We start from the raw sequence: 22,448 nt of genomic DNA, 5'->3' as shown, positions 1-22,448 counted from the left end.
GCCCTGTGCTGTGACCTGAATGTTGCCATATGTTTTACTTTGTTTCAAGATACTCTGCAGCCCTCACACTAGAGTTGGATGTATGTTGGACCTTTAGTGTGTAGTTAGTAATGAGTGAGAGCCTCGTGCAGAGGAAGTTTCCTGTGCCAGGGATGCTGAGCTCACCTGGATTCAGAAATTTGCAAAGGAACCCCAATCCATTATGTGGTCCTAAGATCCCTGCCATGCAATGCATACCTTTTATATCTCTTGCAGCACAGGGGATGAACACAGCCGGGGCAACTGGGGTCACTTGGACCAGGTGGCAGCACTGCGCTGGGTCCAGGACAACATTGCCAACTTTGGAGGGGACCCAGGCTCCGTGACCATCTTTGGAGAGTCAGCAGGAGGTTTCAGTGTCTCGGTTCTTGTGAGTGTTCTTGGCACCGGGCCTCATGTCCAGGCTTGTTAATCCTGCTGCTTGATAGTACCTCTCAGAGACCAGCTAGCTCCTTTCAAAACCTCAGACCTTGATTCAGTGTCGATTTTACTCACTGCACAACATTAGATGGTCAGTTGCTGACAAGGAAACTAACTGTATTTGCTTCCTAGGAAGCTTGGAATTTAACTTGCTGTCCCCAGAGCTACAGCTATCATCTCCAGTTCTAGCATGGATCAGCGACAGCCCCTGGCCTCTTCACTTAGTTGAGTTTTTGTCTTTTTAATTGACCATATTTTTTCAAGTATGTAAGCATGTTTATTCAAGAAACAGGTTGAATCTCGTTTTGCACAGAAGTCTTTGGCCTTATATGTTTTTATTATTAGTTTTTGAGAGTGTCATGCAATGCATCTTGATGATATTCATTCTTCCTGTCCCCTGCCCTATCTATCTGCTCCTCCTTACTCATTCAACTTTGTGTTCTTTTTCTTTTGTGTCCTAAATTCATCAAATACAGCTTAAGTTGTTCATATATTCTTGGATGTATGGCCTTCACTAGGGTGTGTTTTACCCACCAGGAGCCATGCTCTAACAGAAAACCAGTGTTCCCTCTTTCAGGTGCTAACAACTATCAGCATATTTTTAGCTAGGGCTGGGCGCTTCCCTTTGCTTGCGTTGGGAACTAAGGTTGATTATAAACTAAAAATAGGAATAAGCAATTGTTTGAGTTCAACATAGATCTATGTGTTGTTATAATGGGCAAAAATCTGAGCTGTTTTATTTTACTAATAAAGACTTAGGAGCCAGATGCTGTGCTGAGAACCTGTTAGCTCAGAGAGGCAGAGAAAACATCCAGCTGACATTTCTACTTAGCTCATATCCCAGAGGAAGAAGCCCCAAAAGCTCACTAGCTCAGCTGACAACCCAGCAGGAAAAGGCCAAAAAACTCAAGGCTAGCTCAAAGCTCAAAATCCTCTTCTTCTTATCCACGCTGTTTTAAATACCCTTCAACTCAAAGTCTCTCCTACTCTTTAATCCCTTTCAGCTAGTTTCTTGCTCCACCTTTTGACCTAGGGCTAACTTTATTACACCCTGTGTACAGAAAGCTCATGTATTAAAGGTCTGTGCTAAGGCTGGCTGAACCACACCGTAATCGTAATCACCTGTTTACAATAAACAAAGTTCTTGGATTAAAGGTGTGTGTTAAGCCTGAACCATGTCAAACAAGAAATAGGTTTTTTACACTTCAAAATCTCGGGGTTCAAATGGGATCAAATGTCCTACAACATCTACATGTTAGGGGACTCAAGTGTGGAGAGCAGACAAGATCTTCTCTGAGGTGGCCTTATGGCTTGTCCATAATGATCGGAGGAGGGGGGGGGCATCAGAATCTGGAGCAGAGGGATGAGTTTTTATGAGAAGCGGGTGAGAGGAAGAGTGTATGAGAGAGAGACAGGAAAGAATGGGTAGTGGATGTGAGAAACATGTGACATGAGCTGTAAAAAAAAAAAAGTGACTTTATGGAAATGGGAGTTAAAGAGAAGTTATAGAAAGTTATGGTAGGTGTAAGAACCTAGCAGAGTTAACAGAATGCCAACTTAGCTATTGCATTTCTATGCACATGTATTTAAATCGAAAGAAAGAGAAATCACAGAGAAATATTAGGGAGAGAAAAGCGATCCATAGCCCTGTGACTCTTACGTGGTCACTGTGGATATTTTGCCATATTGGTCTCATGTTTCTGCAAGAGCATGTATATTATCTATTTATCTATTTATTCACTTATCATTTATTTATTTTTTCCATGCATCCTCTGACTCTTATAATCCAATTATGCTGTTCTTACAATGAAACTTCTTTAAAATTTATTATGGCATAAATATTTCCCCAAACATTAAACACTTAAATAGTAATATCACTTATAATTGCAGAGTTCCATGGTAAGACATGAATATTCTAAATGTTAGGACCTCGGGATATTTCCCATTGTTTCCATTGTAAACAATAGAATATTAAGTAGATATCTTTGTATACTTCCATGATAATACCACCATTTCCTCCTTCTTTCTTCTTTCTGTCTTTCAAGTTATCTTGAAACATATATAGTTCTACCATTGAACTGCCTCCTCATTTTGTTTTTTTTTTCATGATCATTAGTTTTTTTTTTTTAGATAAATTCAAAGTAATAAAAAAAACTCTCAAACAGAATTTGTGGCTAGGAATTATTAAAATGTCTTTCAAGTAGTTGTCTTCTCACTATAGGCATTTGCTGCACACTTACTCTGCTTGTTCTTACTCTGCACCCTAGTTTCACTCTACTGAGTTTTTTTGTGGAGTCTTAGGCCTGAGAAAAGTCTCAGAGGTGGACTAGATAGGTGAGGTGGCCACAGTCTCCACGAACGACCAGAGCAGAGGAGTGTTAATGGGGTTAATGAGTCAGTGGTCCCTCCTATGAGTATAAACCCACCTCTTCTCCTCTTTGTGCCAGGTGTTGTCTCCATTGTCCAAGAACCTCTTCCACAGGGCCATTTCTGAGAGTGGCGTGGCCCTGACTCCTGGCTTATTTACCAAGGATGTCAGGCCAATTGCAGAGGTAGGTCCCAACCCTGGAAAACCACCCCATTCTTTCCTGGAGTCCTCTGGGGTCCTTCTGGCTATAGGATTCAGTTATGTGCTCATAGGACTTCCAAAGTGAGAGTGGCTGAAGAGAGGTGACTTCTAGGGCTCCATCTAAACCTATTCTGTTGGTCCTGAAGTCTTTTTCCTGTGCTTCACAGTACTCAGATGCCCTTCCATCCTGCTTGGGCTGTTTGGGAAGACAGAATGTCCTCTGAAGCAAGCCACATGGATTAGCTCTTACATAACAGAAGCTAGAGGCCGAATGGCCAGTAAATGGAGGAACTGGGTCTGAAGGGGACAGTGGAACCATGGAGTCCTTGCCTTTTATTCACGACCCTCGCCTTAAGATAACACATTTTTGTAACATTGTATTTTAAAAGTCAAGATAACAGACTCTGGTGTGTTTGTGCCATACATGACAAACAATAACAGAGGCAAGACTGTGTTGGGCCTCAGACTCCAAGTCTTGCTGGTCTAGGATGTTTCATGAACCCTTTTCTCTCTTTAGAAATGACCCTTAGGGTAGGACTCACTGCCTACATCAGTGGAATACTGATGCTGTTCTTGACCTCTGTGGTTACCTGCTATCTCTTTCAGCAAGTTGCTGCTCTTGCTGGCTGCAAAACCATCACATCTGCTGTCATTGTTCACTGCCTGCGCCAGAAGACGGAGGATGAGCTCTTGGAGATCATGCACAAAATGGTGGGTGTGTGCTCTAGTGAACTTCCTCTACAGGCTTGGACATGGGCTTTATTTATTTAGCTATCCTTTAGCTGATGGGGACCATTTGGTGTTTTAACCAAAACACATATATAGGTTAGACCCCTTAGCTGAAGCAATTTTGAAATCACCTCAATTATTGATGGTCTGGAATGAACATCAACAAGCTTATAATAGTTCAGTTTTTCTGTTGTAAGGACACACTCAATTTGGAAGCCTTGAACAGGAAAAGGAGTAGATTATAAAAGAATCATCAAATAACTCAAATATAAAAACATAGCTTGGTCCAGGTGCTCTGAAGATAAGAATTTACACACCAGCTTTCCATTGTTTTGTTGTCTTCATTCGGCAGCATGTTGGCCTCCTGGATAGGCTAAGCACAGCAGCAGTCTACACTCATGCCCTATCTGCTTCGAAACTATCTACTCCTCTAGGTTAACGCTCATGTAGGTCCAAATTCTCCTTCACTAACACTGCCATGCATCCATCTTTGAGCTGGCCCCTGTGTTCTGAGACACGGCGAGCCAGCTCACATACTGAACTCGTGAAGTCAGAGTAGCAGAAGGTGAAGCAGTAGAGTTCTGCCCTCCATCCTCCATCCTCCGTCCTCCGTCCTCCGTCCTCCTTCCTCCGTCCTCCGTCCTCCATCCTCCATCCTCCATCCTCCTTCCTCCATCCTCTATCCTCCATCCTCCGTCCTCCGTCCTGCATCCTCCTTCCTCCGTCCTCCTTTCTCCGTCCTCCGTCCTCCTTCCTCCGTCCTTCGTCCTCCGTCCTCCTTCCTCCATCCTCCGTCCTCCTTCCTCCATCCTCCATCCTCCATGCAGCTAAGTGTCCCACCAAATTCAAAACATCCCACCACCGAAGCCTCCTTGCCCCTCATTTTCTCAACAGAAAAACTGGGGCATTGTTACCAGAAGGGTTAGGGATAGGACTGAAGGGGGATGCCAGCACAGAGGAGGGGCATCCCCTCAGAGCTTCAGCAACTCTGACATTGGGTCATTGCACTCTTTAGTCTCTGTTGCTGTCCCTCCACATGCATGATCCTGATCCACCACATGCGTGCACTGAGAGGATGCCATGTAGGTTTCTCTTACTCTGCTTGAGAAGGAACTGGGAGCACATGTCTGAAGATATGTGTTTATACCAGGAAGACTCTAACTAGTTGCTTTCTTTACTTTCACAGAATCTGTTTAAATTCAATGTACTAGGAGATGCCAGAGAGGTAAGGGCCTGATAAGGTTTGTAACTTTAACAGTCTTAGACTATGATTGAAAGAATTTCTGTTTGTGTAATCACAGTCCTGTGTGTGTGTGTGTGTGTGTGTGTGTGTGTGTGTGTGTTGCTGCTGAGGTCCAGAGCTGCAAGTTCACTTAAGGACCAGAGGCAGGCTTTACACTACTACTCTGAGTGCTGTTTTAGAGCTTCTAATCAGAAACCTTATATCTTCTCCTCCATTACACCTCTTGTGCCAAAAGGACCAATGAAAAGAGGGTGCACTGACAGATGGCTGAGTTGCCTAACCAAGGGTCATGGAAACCATTGTTGAGGAACACAAATCATGAGCTATGCAGGAAAAGATGTTGTGTCCTCTTGTACCCAGAAAACTCCATCAGTGACCTCCACGTTCTTCCTATGTTCTCACTCCCCATCACCAGTTGGAGTCTATTGGTGTCAACTGTGCTAAATTTTACAGCCTCATCCTCTTAATCCCTCCATGGGATCCCAGTGTGCCCCTTAAATGTCCATGAAAGATAAAGAATCTCAAGTCTTTCAGGCTTTTAGCATTTTTAACAGAAAATGTTACTGTGTGGCAGGTTATGATTTCAGAGATGAACACAGAAGTGAAGTAGGAAAACAGCTGTCCCACTCAAAGTTGGGGCAAAGGGTAGCAAAATAGTAAACTATGTTATGTCTGATTACAGTCTGAGTTAAGGCTAAAAAAAAAAAGTGGAAAATGGAGACAGAGTTAGAGGAAACAAAGAGGGAAGTAGGAAAGAGACAGGGGGTCCACAGTCTACTTTAGGTGGACACTCTGGTTATCTGAACCCCTGCTTGATCTCATTTCTTAAAAGATATACCACATCTCATTGGAAGTACAGGTTGGAGGCCACGCCCACAACATCGGCCTTTAGGGACACTTACCAACCAAATCCCAGCACCTCCATTGAGTTCTATGTTCAATATTGAAGGAAATAAAGATGTGTTGATTCTCTCCAGGATGTTTCACCATGTGACCCCTCTTCTCCCTAATCTAGCTTTGGGGCATTTATTCCTTCAAGCTAGAACTTCAACAGTCCCAGATGTATCTCCAAATGGCAACATCTCTTTCTTGACTCACAGTCTTTTCCATTTGCGAATGATGCCCTCGGTCATGAAGTCAGTGTTGAATCGACAATACAGTACACCTAAGAGATGGGGAGGAAATTTGGCTGTTTTCCAGCTTGGTCATTTTGGAGAATGGTCATGTGATACCTACAGTGTATGATAAAGCATCTAAACCTGTGGGTTTCAAGTGTTTAGCATCCACATGGTAACAAGGAACTGCAGTGTAAGTGTGAAGCTGAAGTTGAAGCAAGTTTGTGTTTTGTTACCCAAGGCTGAGGAAGTAGTAATCCCTACTTGTGTGGTGTTTTATTTCACACACACACACACACACACACACACACACACACACACATATACACACACACACACACATACATACACACATATATATACATATACACACACATATATATGTATATATACATATATACACACATACATATATATACGTATATGCATATATATACTTATTTTTGGAGACAGGGTTTCTCTATGTACCCTTGGCTCTCCTGGAACTCTCTTTGTAGGCCAAGAAGGCCGTAAACCCACAGAGATCTACCTGTCTCTATCTCTTGAGTACCGGAATTAAAGGCTGGTATTTTATTATATTATAAATAAATCTTACATATAGTATTGATAAATTTATGTTATATAAGGTACCTTTAAACAGGGACCCATATAAAGGTTTGATGACAATATTGTTTCCAGTGGTTCCTAAGAACCTAGCTCTAGAATTTACTACAACAGAGGCCCAGGATTCACTAAGTCAGCATTTGTGGAAACTTTATAGACCTAGCTATTAGGAATAAATTCTGTACAAATGATTGAAATTAGCACACACACACACACACACACACACACACACACACACACATATATAATGCCTCTCTCCCTTCACTTCCCTATTTCTTTTAACCTTATCCCTCACAAATGGTAAAAATTTGGTCTCTGTGGCTCATAGACTTCCTAAAGACACAGATTTCTGTGTCCACTGCACAGGCATGGGGTCTATGTTCTAGTTCCCTTAGACAAGCCGAGCAGGAGATGAGGGTGATTTCTGTCACTGTGCTGCTCTCTTCCCCAGATCCAGCCCTTTGTGCCCACCGTGATTGATGGAGTGGTGCTGCCAAAGGCACCAGAAGAGATCCTGGCTGAGAAGAGTTTCAACACTGTGCCCTATATCATAGGAATCAACAAGCAAGAATTTGGCTGGATTCTGCCAACAGTGAGCATAAACAGACCCCTTAGGCAGATGCCCCTTCACTCACCAGTTACCATGCCTCTGCTCTGTGCTTCCACGAACTCTGTCTTTAAGTCCTGCCTTGTGTCTGGGGAAAGTGTTCCTATTGCTGTAATGTATCCAACCAAGGTGTCCAACGTGCCTCAACTAAGATGTACAGGCTTGGAAACTCTGTACCAATTGTCTTTTCTTAATGAATTCTGAAGTTCTTGGGCTGGATGGGGGCCTGCTGGCATAACCATTGTGTGGTCTGAAGGTCAAGTAGAAATTGGGGGAGGGGCTGGAGTTCAGAAGAATCTGGCTGAGACACAGATGCCTCCACCTTGTGCTTGTACTCTCAGGTCCCATAGATGTCCTCAGGTACACTCAGTGGCCTTGTCAGTATTCGTAGAAAACTGATTCTGAGATAATTTTGATTTTGAAAGAGAAAAAGAGATTTTTCTCTTTAAACATTAAAGCATTCACTACTGATAGAAGAAGAAGAAGAAGAAGAAGAAGAAGAAGAAGAAGAAGAAGAAGAAGAAGAAGAAGAAGAAGAAGAAGAAGAAGAAGAAGAACAGCAACAACAACAGCAACAACAACCACAACCACAACCACAACCCAGGAACCCAAAGAAAGATCAAGATTTAACTTCCTAAATGTTTGTCCCAGATTGCTGATAGTTGTAAATTTACCTCTGAGCTCTTGAGCCAAAAGTTCTGTTTTGATGTCTTATAATTGAAAAATGAAAGAAATGATTGATTGGCGGCTTAAGATTTTATGTAGTAACAGCTCCAAAAGAGGGATCAATTCAGGCCAGACTTCTCATCAGTGTTTTGTTGTTGTTGTTATTTTGCTGGAGGAAAGAATAATTTCCCTGAAAGCGCTGAACTCTCTCAGGTAGCATACTGTGGTGTGTTCATCATAGGAAGGGCTTTATGTTGCTGCTGGAGCCAAATGCCTGGGTTTGAACACAATCAGTCCAAGCTGAGAGTTCTGCAGCGCTCTCCTTCTGCACAAGGGTTTCAGAGATGAGCAAGAACACAGGCCTACCTGTCAGTTCACACACTGAGTCTCAGGAGAGGGTGTGGCCTGTGCATGTGTCTCTGAGCTTTCTGCTTCTTCTCTAATTTTGAATAATTGTTTCCTAGGGAACATTGTCCCCAGACTGATAAGTAAGTATTTAAGGGGCCTCCAGTTTATTTCCTGAATTTCTCTATACAAATCCATTTGTTTCACTGATTTCTTTTTGTCAAACTCATAGGAGACCCATTACCCACTGATGAGCAGCTACAGCCATCATCCCACAGTGAGCAGGATGCGCTTCCTGCTTGTCTCATCCTGTTCACAAACCCTTAACCATTTATTTTAAACAGATGATGGGCTTTCCACAAACTGATGTCATAATGGACAAGAAGATGGTTGTCGTATTCCTGCAGAAAGTGTGTTCTGTTTCTGTAAGCATCTAGGGACCTGCAGCCACTGGCTGAGAAGTACAGGTATTCAGAGGGACTGGCCCAAATGACAGATCAATTTATTGTCCTCCACTGCATCGCCCCAGAAAGGATTTTCACAGGTCATAGGAGGGTGAGACTCAAGGAAGCCACAGTGGCTGGAAAGGCTGGTCATCACCTTTGTCATCCATTTCAGGGCATTCAAGGCGATATAATTCCAGCTGCTACTGAAAAATATTCAAGGGGTAGCAATGACCCTGTCGAGATCAGTGAGGGAGTCAAGGAGATGTTTGGAGATATGTCATTTGTCGTCCCGTCTGTGATTATGTCCCGTGACCACAGAGGTGAGTCCCAGAAGTCGTATGGGAGAGAGATGAAGATTCACTCACTTTGCTTCATAACCTGCACACTCCCTAGGATAAACAGAAGCAGAAGCTTCTCGTGGTCAGTGTGCAAAGTCTGATTCAGCGGGGGTCCTGTTCTGTTCTGTTTTCCAAGCAACAGACTGTGAGGACGAGGGGCAAATGCAAGTAGTTAATTTGGTAGTTGAAGCCATGAAACAGCACTAGGGATGTGTAGGCTTGATACAGGGAGGAAATGACGGCTAATCAATGATGCATTGCAGGCACATGCCCACGCTGGACCACTGGAAGTGCAGACTATTTGGGGGAACGATCAGATGTCAGGTCTCAGGATTCTCCCAACGTAACAGAAAGGGGGGGCTGTTACTTACCCACCAATGCTCACTATTTGTTTGTGCTTTGATCTGCTACACACATGAGTAAGGTAGATTATAGTGGCCAGAGTAAACCTTGAAGCAAAGAGTCACCAGCACTGGAAGTAGATGTTAAGCGTCCCTGCTTCGACAGGGCCACCAGTAAGACAGCTCAGAGGTTAAGAACACTGTCTGCTCTTCCAAAGGTCCTGAGTTCAATTCCCAGAAGCTACATGGTGGCTCATAATCGTCTATAATGTGATCTGGTGCCCTCTCCTGGTGTGCAGGTGTACATACAAGCAGAACACTGTATACATGATAAATAAGTAAATAAATAAATCTTAAAAAAAAAAAAGACTCAAGCACATCTGCTAATGGAGTAGAGGCAGATTTCACATTCTTAAGTTGTTTCTAAAGCTAAATTGCTGTGCAATGGAGCCATAAGACAGCGTGAGTTAAATACAGGGTCAGAAGGTTTGTTCAGGGGCAAAGAGGGCATGGGGAAGGTTTAGTAGTAGCTATGGGGTATGAGAGTTGTTACTTTGTTGTCAGTTGTGAAAAACTATCTAACATAAATTCTGTAAGGGAAGAGAGACTTGTTTGTATTGTTGTAATGTGTGGTGAGCAACTCCACTGCTATATCCCTGAGGTGAGGTTGCACATCGTTCTGGGGAGCATGGTAGAGCAAGCTAGGTCACCTCATGGCACACAACAAGCAAAGAGAATGAGAGATACAGAAAGTGGTCAGGAAAGATAGAATCGGAAGGGCTCGCCCCCAGCAACCTAGTTTCTGCAGGATGACCCTCCCTCTAAAGTCTCCATAACCTTTCAGAATAGCACTGTCAGCTGAAGAACTCCACTTTAAATGTGAGTTTGTGGGTGATATGTATACAGAGCATACATAGCATTCCATCCCTGTCCTGCAAAGGCTCATGGCTGTCTCATAATGTAAAAGGCACTTAGCCCATCTGCGAGAATCCCTATAACTGGATTGCTTTCTCTCTCTCTCTCTCTCTCTCTCTCTCTCTCTCTCTCTCTCTCTCTCTCTCTCTCTCTCTCTCTCTCTCTCTCTCTCTCTCTCTCTTTCTTTCTTTCTTTTTCTTCCTTTGATAGTTCAAATCTTAAGTCTTCTTGGCTACTCTAAGCAAACATTTTACTGTGAGGCCCAGTGAAATTAATAAAGTCACACATCCAAGAATATCACAGAACAATAAATATTGAGACTCTCTCCCTCCCTCCCTCTCTCCTCCTCCTCCCCCTCCTCCGTCCTCCCTTTCCCTCTCTCCCCTCTATCTTTCCCTCCATTTCCTTTTCTCTGTCCTCCTTCCATCTTTAATTTTTCTAAATCAGTGCTTTTCAATTTGTGGGTTGCAATCTTTTTTTGGGGGGATTCCAATAAACCTTTCACTGGGGTGGCCTAACACAGACATTTACATTACCATTCATAACAGTAACAAAATTACAGTTATGAAATAGCAATAAAAATAATTTTATGGTTGGGGGGTCACCACAAAATGAGGTACTGTATTAAAGGGTCACAGCATTATGGGAGGTTGAGAACCACTGTTTAAATGATAAACACGAAATATTTTCATTTAATTGTGACTTTAATCTATCTCATTGATTTCTCGTAGATTTTGCTGTATAGGAAAAATAAAATTATTTCAATTTATTCCTATATAGTTTGTGTTTTGTAGCTATTACAAACAAAAGGGCTCTAGTGGTTTCTGTTTTGTAGCATTCTTTTGGGGCCACATTAATGCTAATGACTTTCATGCTCTAATTTTATCCTGTTCATTTATTGTATCTCAATACTTTGGTAATATCAGTGATATTATCTGTAGGGTTATTGTGTCCACAAATACCTTTCTGTGCCTGGCTTTCCTATTTGGATGCCTGTTTTGTTTGTTCATTTGTTTGGTTTTTTGTTTTGGGGGATCAACATCTATAGTTTTTAAAAATTAGTTTACAAAGAGTTAGGGTTTAATATGGCACTTTCAAACAAAATGGTTTTGTTGCTGCTGTTTCTCCCCTCCACTTGCTTTGGTTTCTCCCTCTCTAAGCTTTGTTGTCTGTGTGTATAAAATAAGGGATTGTTGAAGAGTATTGGCCATGGAACTAGGCAGGAGGTGGCAAAAGGGGAAGGAAGTGTGAGAAATGGGCAGATTATGCCAACATCATGTGAGACATGAAGGTGGAAAGGAAGCTGGTAGGTGGCTTTTTTCTTCTTTCCTTTGTCAAGTGACTGGACAAGGACTTCCAACACCATACTGTCTAGAGGCAGCGAGAGGGTCAATCTTTGTTTTTTGGAGTTTTTTTGGTTTCTTTGTTTTCCAACTATTAGTGGGACTTTCCATGTTTGCACAGTTGAGAGCAATGTAGGCACTGGGCTTCTTACATACTTTATTTATGACAGAATATATTCCATCTGTCTTAGTTATGGTTTCCACTGCTGTGAAGAGACACCATGACCACAGAAACTCATATAAAGGAAAGCATTTAATTGTGGTGGCTTACAGTTAATTTTGATGAAGATTTTTCTTATGCTTTCACATGAAATGTATTTCTGGAGACTGTTGTGCAGGAACATAAAAATATGAGTCTTCTGTTGAGATTGGCTGGCATATTCTGTACATATTTTTTTTGGTGCAATATTTGTGATTTTTTTCCCCCCAAAGCCATTTGAGCCTGACGCTTCCTTATGAATTTTCAGTGGAAACAATCCGCCCAGCTTTAAGGGTGGGGATATTAAAGTCGCATCCTATTATCATATGTAATCTTTATCTTTCCTGAGATCAACCCATGAATCCAACAAGTAATGTCTTCATTTCTCTGCTTTTATAGTTTTGGCTTGAACTTTGGCATACAGCTGTAACTACCTCTCTTTTGGGATAGTTCCTATATGTGTACATCTCTTCCTGTTCCTTTGCCTTCAGAAGATAAAAGGCTTTAAAAGTGAGTCAAGTCTTCGCTTTTATATTTTTGAGCTTTTTTTGATAATATAATCTATTTATAACAGAGGGAGTTATTGGTAGACAAAGACTTAGTAGTGCTATTCTCTTAGGATTTTGTTGCTGTTGTTGTTATTTTGAAAATGCTCAGTTTGTTTCTACCCTGTCTGGCTGCCTTCTCTTGTGGTTTGATGGCTCTCCATAGTGGAATGCTTTGGGTCTTTTCTGCTTCAGTTTTGTGCTTCTTACTAAGTTTTACCTGTAGTAGCCTTGAGCTCACATCAAGAATCTCTCACACATAGCAACCCACTTAAAGCTGGTAACAGTTTGTCATTGTTTGGTATAGGAACACCATGTTTTCTCCATGCTATATACACTTAATGACTTTGACGTCAGGATTTACATTTTTTTGTGATGACAATTTCTTTGATCTATAGCTAATTTTCCCACGGCAATTGTTAATTATATTTTCATCTTTGCCCTCTGAAATGAGAATGCAGAGTCTCTCACACCATCGTTACAGCTCTCGCGTAGTCTGGGGACACAGTCCCACACACGATCATTGCAGTCTTCAAGTACTACAAGGACTGTTCTGTTAACTTCTATCTCTGATACCTGTGCTGTCATGTTTTCTGTCAGTTCCTAGTCTCCTCCTGCATCACTTTAAAGAATTCAGTAATTTCTGCAAGGCCTGTCTAGAGGCAGTTCATTTCATAAGCCCTTGTTTATGCATTTCTCTTCACTTAGGAATGCCTCTTTCAACAGAACAGCATTACTAATACACAAAATGCACTGAAATGATTTCTACTACTGTGTTGTTCACAAGAGCCAAGACATGGAGCCTTCCTCTGTGTTCACCAACTGTTGAGCGGATAAAGGAAGTGTAGTAATAAACACAATGGGATTTCTCTCAGCTGTGAAAAAAGAAAATAAAATAAAATGACAGCATTTGTAGGGGACATGTGTAGAAATCATTATGATTTCCATCACAATGGAAACATCCAGACTCAGAAAAACAGAGCACATTTCTCTCACACATGAAGCCTAGATTTATGTAGCTCTCTCTCTCTCTCTCTCTCTCTCTCTCTCTCTCTCTCTCTCTCTCTCTCTCTCTCTCTCTCTCTCTGTGTGTGTGTGTGTATGTTTATAACTAGAAAGGAGAGCACGAGATAGGAAGAAGAGATCTGAAGGGAGGGAGGGAGGCGGAGCAAGCGTGGGTAGTAGAACACATGTGGTACAAATGGAGAGTGGGTTTATTGGGTGAAGGAATTTCCAGGAAGAGGGAGGGAGGAAATGAGAGAGGAGGTGAATAAAACATAACAGAGGCCACTCTCTCATCTGATAACTTAAACAGCAATTAAAAAAAGAAAGAAAGAAAGAAATATCATCATTTTCAAACAGGCACTTAGATTTGGCTCAGTCTCTAGGGATTTGCAAGGCCAGGCTGAATGCAGACAGTTGAGTATGCTGTAGATCTTCTTGAAATGAATGAACACTAGCATGTCATCATTAGCACATATACAGTGTATTTACCAGGTTCATTGTAGAGGTTCATTTTAATTGCATTAACGTAAAACTCAAATGTCACTCTTATTTTTAATTAACCATGCAAATATAAGCAAATCAAGGAGTTTTCCTGAAGCTGGTTTACGGATGTGCTTATGAACAGGGGTTTCATCTAGGTGTATGTCAAATAACATGAGCGGTGATGAATTTATGTCTTCCCAGACGCTGGAGCTCCCACCTACATGTATGAGTTTCAATACTGCCCAAGCTTCGCATCACACTCAAGACCCAAGAATGTAATAGGAGACCATGGAGATGAAGTCTACTCTGTCTTTGGCACCCCGATTTTAAGAGGTAATGGCTCTTAGCTGTTATGAGCATAGAATGAATAGGTCTGGGCTCCAGTCTTTGTTAGGCAACCTTGAACACATTTCCCCAGTCTTGAACCTAGTTTCTTGATTCAGTAAAATGGTGGTGAGGTACACATGGATATGGCCAGCCTTTCTCCAGGTCTAATAGACATGAAATAAAATATGTATTAATGTGTCTCCAGCATAACTGCTCTCACTATCCTGGCCACTGACAGTAGAAAGAGGTGTTGTATGTCATACATAGTAAGCCACTTAATGACAAGAATGCCACTTCTTTTTTGTTTGGCTAGTTCTTGTTTTTTTTTCAAGACAGGGTCTCTCTGTATAGCCTTAGCTGTCCTGGATTCACTTTGTAGACCAGGCTGGCCTCGAGTTCACAGCAATCCACTTGCCTCTGCCTCCTGAGTACTGGGATTAAAGGCATGTGCCACCACGCCCGGCTAAGAATGCCACTTCTTGAATTAATACTCAGAATAACATATCAGAACAAAGCTGAAAATGAGGCCAGAATTGGTGCTAACTGTAAATCAGATTCACATGTATTGGTATGTCCACCAGTTTTTGTAGATATTTAAAATATGTGTATTTTACCTATATTATTATTAGTAATACATTATCAAGCTATGATAGTTAATATTTGGGGAAAACATTGCTAAACTTATGACTTTCAGAAACTGCGTGTGTCTCCTAACCCACCTCATAGCTGCTCATGACAATTCAGTGTTTCTGGGGAGCTCCCAGTTAAGTAAATACTTAGCACATTTGCACTTTATGTTTTCCAACCCTCACAAGACAAAGAAAAGGCCTAAAAACCAAGAGGAAACCTCACCATGTTGCCTTTCTACCCTGAGTGAGGAAGAACAGACAGATGGGCATGGAAACTAGAGGCAGCTAGCATTGGCTGGGCTACACCCTACTGATTAGTCTTAGGCCAGTTAGCCTTGGTCTGAAAGTGTACACCAGTTAGCCAGGATCTGTAGACTTTTGGCTAAGTAATATGGAGTAAGGTACAGACTTCAGCCTTTCTAAACCCCTAGTCCAGCTGCTGGTGGGCCCAAGAGCTATGCTTTTAGGAGTGACGGGTTTTTCTTTTAACTTCTCTCTTTCTTCATTCCCTACAGATGGTGCCTCTGAAGAGGAGGTCAATCTCAGCAAGATGGTGATGAAATTCTGGGCCAACTTTGCTCGGAATGGGTGAGGATGAGGGCAAAGATGGAACTGGGGTTGTAGACAAGATTGGACCTCTAGGAGACTCATTGGGACAAAGGATACTGTCTCAAGTTTAGTGATAAATGCAAATACAGTCACTCCAAACCATTGCCCATACATTGTTTCTCCCCGTCTCTTGTGATGCACAGGTGGTTGGGCACAGATAATTCAAGAATCACTGTAAATATAATTTTTTAAAGTGTGAATTGTAGCTTTGAGAAATTTAATTTGATTCTGTTCCCAGGAACCCTAATGGTGGAGGACTGCCTCATTGGCCAGAGTATGACCAGAAGGAAGGGTATCTGCAGATTGGAGCCACCACCCGGCAAGCCCAGAGACTGAAAGAGGAGGAAGTGGCTTTCTGGACTCAGCACCTGGTGAAGAAACAACCAAAGCCAGACCACAGTGAGCTGTGACTATAAGGTTCTCCCAGCTTTAGACCAGAGAAGCCAAGATATGGTTCTTCCACTAAAGATGTTTATAAATCAAAGATGGATCTCGGAGGATCCTGAAGAATTTTGTCATAGAGACAGACAGAGGCCAGGGAAGGGAAATGTTTGTACTGTGGCCCCACTTTGGAGAATAAATGTTCTTTTTATGGTCAAATAAGTGTCTATGTTTTGGGCTGACTATAAATGTATATATCCCAGGAAGAAAGTAAGAGAGAGGGGGAGGGAAGGGGAGGAGGGAGGGAGAGAAAAAGGGAGGGAGAGAAGGGGAGGAGGGAGGAGGGAGGAGAGAAGGCTGTAGGTAAGTGAAGTTTAATCCTTTTGTGGAAGTCTCAAATGACATCTGCCCTTCTCTGCAAGAGCATCTCTCCAATGCCAGATACCCTAGTCTGTGTCTATGGCTTCAGAGTATCCCCAGTAGTTGAAGACCCAAAGAAGGTCTAGAACTGATTGAGAAAAGAAGGAAGCAGAGAGGTCTGTGCTGGTCTACAGCAGTGGGTTCACATAATAAACCACCCCTGTGCAGGTGACACCGAACTGTATAAGAAAGCTGGCTGAGCAAGCAAGTAAGCAGCATTACTCCATGAACTCTGCCTCATCTCCTGCCTCCAGAATCTTGCCTTGAGCTCTTGCCCTGACTTTCCTTCAGGATGGGCCATAAAGCATAAGATGAAATAAACTCTCTCCTCTACAGACTGCTTTTGGTCAAGGTGTTTTACCACAGCAAATGAAAGGGAATTAGGACACCACCAATCTTAATCTATTTAATCATTTTCCTGATCTTGTAAAGAAGATTAAAAAACCCCTACATGTGGTATCTACATTCTAAAGAGATGCCTCTGTAAAAACTGCCCCTCTTTTTAGCTCCAATGAATTGACTTGCAGGAATGTATCTGAAAAGAAGACACTGATATTGACCCCCAGTAGGTCAAAGTTTCATGGAACCGTTGGTAAGTTCCAAGTTTGAAGACAGGAGATCAAAGGACACACTGTCTGTGGTTACTGGATAACTATCACTGGCCACTTTCCACACTGAGCAACTTAGTTTTCATAATACACTTTTATAAGCTAGGTGGGTTATCATGTATTATTGTTTCTCTTATTTTTGTTATTTTTTACCCTTATAAAATATAATAGCACATTATATTTACCTTCAATCTATCACAAATTAATATATTCCCCAATTTATGAATTTGATATAAAGGCCCCCTTTCAATAAATTTGTTGAAGTTAAAAAAAATTAAAGCATTTAGACAAAACTAATGGCATGAGTAATATGCAGAAATGGGAGATCACCTGAGAGGGAAAGAGAAAGCATTAACATTTATATTGGGAGAAAAAGGGAACATTAACTGAAGAAATAAGATAGGCTAGAAGGCATGGGCTTCTTTGATGGCTAGGGCACAGATGCTTAAAATCAGCCAAAGGTGTGTGTGTATATATATATATATATATATATATATATATATATATATATTTTTTTTTTTTTTTTGAACCAGAAATCATTGACCACAAGGATTTGTTGCAGCATTCCAAGGTCAATGGTGAGGGTGGTTCTAGTCCAAGGTAGAAGAGTTGGTTGCTGGCCTGGCAGCCTGAGAGTAATGTTATTTTCATGATGTTGTGGCTGCCGTTGTACAAAGTCATGACTTGTCAGTGTCTTGCAATACTCAGACAAAAAGACACATCAGCCTTTCCTTCACCTCCAAGCCTCTTCTTATTGTGTGCATCTAAGGCTTCAACACAGGGAGTTCATTCAGAATCTGACAACTCCAGCAATGTAAACGCCCATTGAAGTAAACACACACAAGGCTTCAAAACATTAGCGTATGTCAGAATGCATTGGAAGCTGCCTTGTAATTTTAGATTCTGTGCATGGTGAGGCATGGAGCATGGTGTGTGAACCAGTTCCTTATCTGGAACCAGTCTCAGCTTATTCCCTTCCCAGAAAAGATTAACTAAAGCCAGTGTTGGAAGCCAAGCCAGTGCAGTATTCAACTTCTCAGTCCACCCCTAAGTAGTCACAGCACTAGCAGGCAAAGCTGGAGGAAAGGTCAATGCCACATTGCTTACTTTTGTATAAAGCCTGCTCTAACATGCCCAGTCCATACAGGCACCGAAATTAATGGCATGAGCTGGCTTGTGGTGGGGAGGGGGTTGTTTGAAGACTCCAGAGGCATCTATGCTGCCATGTCCCGCCAACTTCTTAGGATGTCAGGTCACTTCTTAGAATGTTGCCTTCCACATAGAAAAATTTACAGGGAAATAGTAATCTTAACCAACTGCTGACACATAAATGGAAGGAGATGCGTCCCTCCAGCTCCTGGGACAGGCACTTTGGAATTATGGGACAGATCTAAAGTCTAGTATGGATCTTGTTAGATTGAGCAGCACTGACCACTTTTACGAGGTCATCATAAAGCAGGAACAGCATTAGAGGTTGCAGTAAGAGCAGGCGAGTTCTAGACGTGGCCTCTTCTATTTGCTTGAGCCTCACATGGGGCTGAGATTTAATATGTACTGAACATAATTTATTCCTATGTTAAGTGTTTTCATAAGAAAACTCCAGATAGTTTTCATAACCTGAATGTCAGGAATGTTTGCCAGGTTTCAAAGGCCAGCCAGCTAGGGCAAAGGCAGCATTGTTAATAAGTGTGTGTGTGTCTGTGTGTGTGTGTGTGTGTGTGTGTGTGTTGCTAAATAATTGGACACCATCCTGACTTCTTAGGGCAACACTGGTGTTACTTCATGTGGACAGGGGTGGAGGAGGGGATTTTAACTTTTCTCTAAAGATGGAATGTTTTTTTTCCTGATGAAAGGGAGGACCCTTTAATCTGGTCAGTATTTTTCAGAGTAGATAACTCCCTTGAACTTATTCTGATTTTGTCACTAAGTTCGTGCCCTCAGGATTGGGCTCAGCATCGTGCCAGTTAGCAAATGCATGCCAATGAACATCCGTTTTTGAATTTGAGGGATCCAGAAATGTCATTACAGGCAAAACTTGGGTCTTGGGGGGGAAAAACTCATGATCCCTGGGGACTGTAATAGGCTACTTTGGTGTTGATACCCAGCTCTGCTTTTGGTATTAGCATTATTGCCTCTTCCAGCCACCTCTCTTAAGACTTCAACCCCCCCACCCTACCCCCACCCTTGCCCCTGAAACCTTTGGCTAGTTGAACTGATGCTGTAATTGTTTACAATGCCCTAGTACTTTTCTAATGATAAGGCTGCCTGTTAGGACCTCTAGTGTATTAGGAGCAAGAAGTGGCTAGCAGCCACCATGAAGTGGAAGATGGCTGTCTCTGGTTGTATTTCTGCCTTTGAACTGGAATTTCCATGGGATGTTAAACATCTGCTATTTATGACTCAGCCTTAGATTCCACTAAGCAGTCTTGAATGCTAGTCCACTGGGCTGCCAGAGAGATACATTACAGACTGTGCGGATACACAGGAGATACTGGTTTTCTCACGTTTCTCAAGGCCGGTTACCCAAGATCAAGAGACACACAGGGATAGCTTTTGTTCAGTCTGTTTCTTTGCTTGTTTGTTTTGATGGCAGAGTAGAGAGCTATTTCCTTGCTTCCACACATGTGGGCTTCCTGTGCACATTTACCCTTGATGTCCTGTATCTTCAGATTTCCTCTAGTGATATGATAGCACCAGTCACACTGGATTAGGGTCCATCTTGAAACTCCATGCTATTGCTGTAACTGCTTTAAAGGATTTATATCCCATTACAGCCACATTATAATATTTGGGGGATCAGAGCTTCAGCATGTTAACTCTAAGGGATATTCATTTTCACTCATACCCAACACAAAGGTGGATTAACTAAGGAACTACGAACCCACTGTCTTACTTTGAGTTTCTCCAAAGGCATTTTTGAAATAAGCATTCATGTACAAGAAGTCTATTTTGAGAAGCAGACACTGGTGGAGATAATAATAAATAATGGTGACAGGTGGAGAAAGGAAAGGAGCCCATGAAGAGTTAATTATGCTATCAGTTAGCCTAGTGGGTGACAAGAGTTAATGCCAACAGAAAATTGAGGGCAAAGAGTGTGTAATTTCAGGTAGTGTAGCTGGGATAGGGGGAATGGAGGTCTATACACCAATTCCACATAGTCACTGACTGAGAACTGCTCCGGAGGGTGGAGGGCCTTACTGCACCCCCTACCATTATTCATGAAAAGACTTTACATTAAGGAAATCCCTCAAGAGGAGAGGAGTTTCCTGGCAGGTGGAAGTTACTTGCTAGCTAGAAAATTATATGGACCCACGATGCTGACCAATCGCTGACAGGTTCTCATTCTGAGCTCTTAGCAAAGAGTCTGTGAGAAAATGTGTGTACATGCTTAGGAGACAGAATAGAGACCACATTGACAAGGTCCCCTATGGTATTGAGTACAAATATTTTCTACCTGCTGTAGAAAAAACTCCAAACATTATATTGACTAAGAGTAAAGGAAGCATTTATCATGTTTCATTCTAGAGTTTAAGTAAATGCTCTGATCTTCATATTTAGTATAATACTGAATATAAATCTGCCTTACAGCCTTCAGTATGCTGAGATATGTCCCTTCTCTTCTTAGCTTCCACAGGACTTTATACAGTCTTGAGCTTTGATTTTTTTTCTGCACCTATCTTCAATTTAGTTATATGACGTGTTGCATTTATTGATTTGAGTATACTGAACTAAACTTGCACTCCTGAGATCAAACCAGCTTAGTTAGTGCATTTCCTTTTAAACCATGTTTTTAGTTTTTCTTTTAACTTTTTATTTGAAATTTTTCATACATTATATTTTGATGTTTTTCCTTCAACTCCCCTTTAATTTCCTATCCACCCAGTTTCAATCTCTCTCTGAATCCTTTTGCTTTTCTTTTTAAATGTGTTTAATTTATTTTAGTTTATGTGTATGAATGTGTTGCCTTAATGCACATATATGCATTACATGTATACTTCATGCCCAAGGAGATCAGAAGAGGGCCTCAGAGTTCCTGGAGCCTGAATTAAGGATGTTTGTGAGACATGACGTGACTTCTGGGAACCAAACCTATGTCCTCTTTCAAGATTGACAAATGCCCTTCACTGCTTGCCAGCCCCTTACTGTGTTCCTGTTTTTTTGTTTGTTTGTTTGTTTGTTTGTTTTTTTAGAATTTTAAGACTATGGCCACTAAACAGATGAGTCTATTGTTTTGTTATTGTCTCCTTATGTGTGTTGAGTATCAAAGTAATGATAACTCCATAGAAGAAGTTTGGTAGTATTCCTTCTCTTTTGTTTAGAACAAAAATAAGCAAATGACAATGAATAGGGGTGAAGTTGTTTGGGAGGACAGATCGTTATCCAGTGTTAGTGGGAGGATATTGATGCATCAGCTATGGAAATGAAGTAGAGGTTCCTCAAATGGAACATCTGCTTGACCCAACTAAACTGCTCCTGGATATATGCGCCAAAGACTCTAAATCCTACCAATGTGATATCTATAGTTCATATTTATTGTGGTAGTTCTCACAATAGCTAAGAAATGAGCCAGCCCAGATGCCTGCCCATAGACATTTAGATGAAGAAAATGACACAATTATACAATGGAATTTTATTCAGCTGTGGAGAAAGATGAACTCATGGCATTTTGATAAGAGTGGATAGAAATGATGATCACTCTGTTCAGTAAAACAAACTAGACTCAAAATGACAAACACTACATTTCTCTCTTTGTCTCTGTGTCTCTGTCTCTCTCTCTCGCACACACATGCGCGTGTGTGCACGTGCGCGCGCGCACACACACACACACACACACACTTGGATGTGTGTGTGTATGATGAAGCTGGTAGAATCTATAACAGAAGAAGAGAGAGAGGCGAGAGAGAAAAGAATAAGAGTGCAAAGGGGGACTATTAGTGTGGAAAGGATGAGCTTATAGACACAAAGGGATGAAGAAGGAAGTAGAAAATATAATAATAATAAGGTCTGCACCAAATGTCATAACAAAACCATTACTATGGAGGCTAGCTTTAAAACTATTAAATCCAAAATACATTATTCATTTATATAAGAATGCCTATCCCTAAATCTCTCCTGTGAAATGTTGTGAGTTCCTTGACCATGTCAGCGCATGATAGAAGGCTAGACCACTTGACAGGAATCTTCTAATGATAATTTAGGCAAAAAGAAAATGATGACATTTAAGATTGTTACCAAAATGAGATCCTAAAACTGTACCAGCCAAGAGAAGCTGGGAGCCGTGCCCTAACCTCTCTGATGACCTACTGTGTGCCTGTGAGGGTCTCTGAACTCTTTCAGCTTGATGTGAGGACCCAAGACCAAAGTGTCACCCTGCCTGAAGGAGTCTATGGGGCTGGTGCCTGGGTTAGGGAAATAACAGAACACTTAGGCGTGAATGCTACACAGAGAGATGGTTATGCAAGAAGTTGTTTGACCACTTTGTGGACTGCCACAGTCTAAGTGTAGAGTCCAGACGATTTAGAT

At 41.7% G+C, this 22,448-nt stretch overlaps 1 protein-coding gene across 1 annotated transcript in view; it reads left to right on the top strand.

Moving 5' to 3' along the window:
- The window catches only part of LOC127209667 (carboxylesterase 1D), an 87,577-nt gene that overhangs the window by 6,000 nt on the left and 59,129 nt on the right, over positions 1-22,448 (top strand). The window lies entirely within an intron of this gene.

The sequence above is a fragment of the Acomys russatus genome, chromosome 26 (genome assembly GCF_903995435.1).
Source record: "Acomys russatus chromosome 26, mAcoRus1.1, whole genome shotgun sequence".
NCBI classification, from domain to species: Eukaryota; Metazoa; Chordata; class Mammalia; order Rodentia; family Muridae; genus Acomys; species Acomys russatus.
The sequence above is the reverse complement of the archived record's forward strand: the minus strand, read 5'-3'. Positions and strand labels throughout refer to the sequence as shown.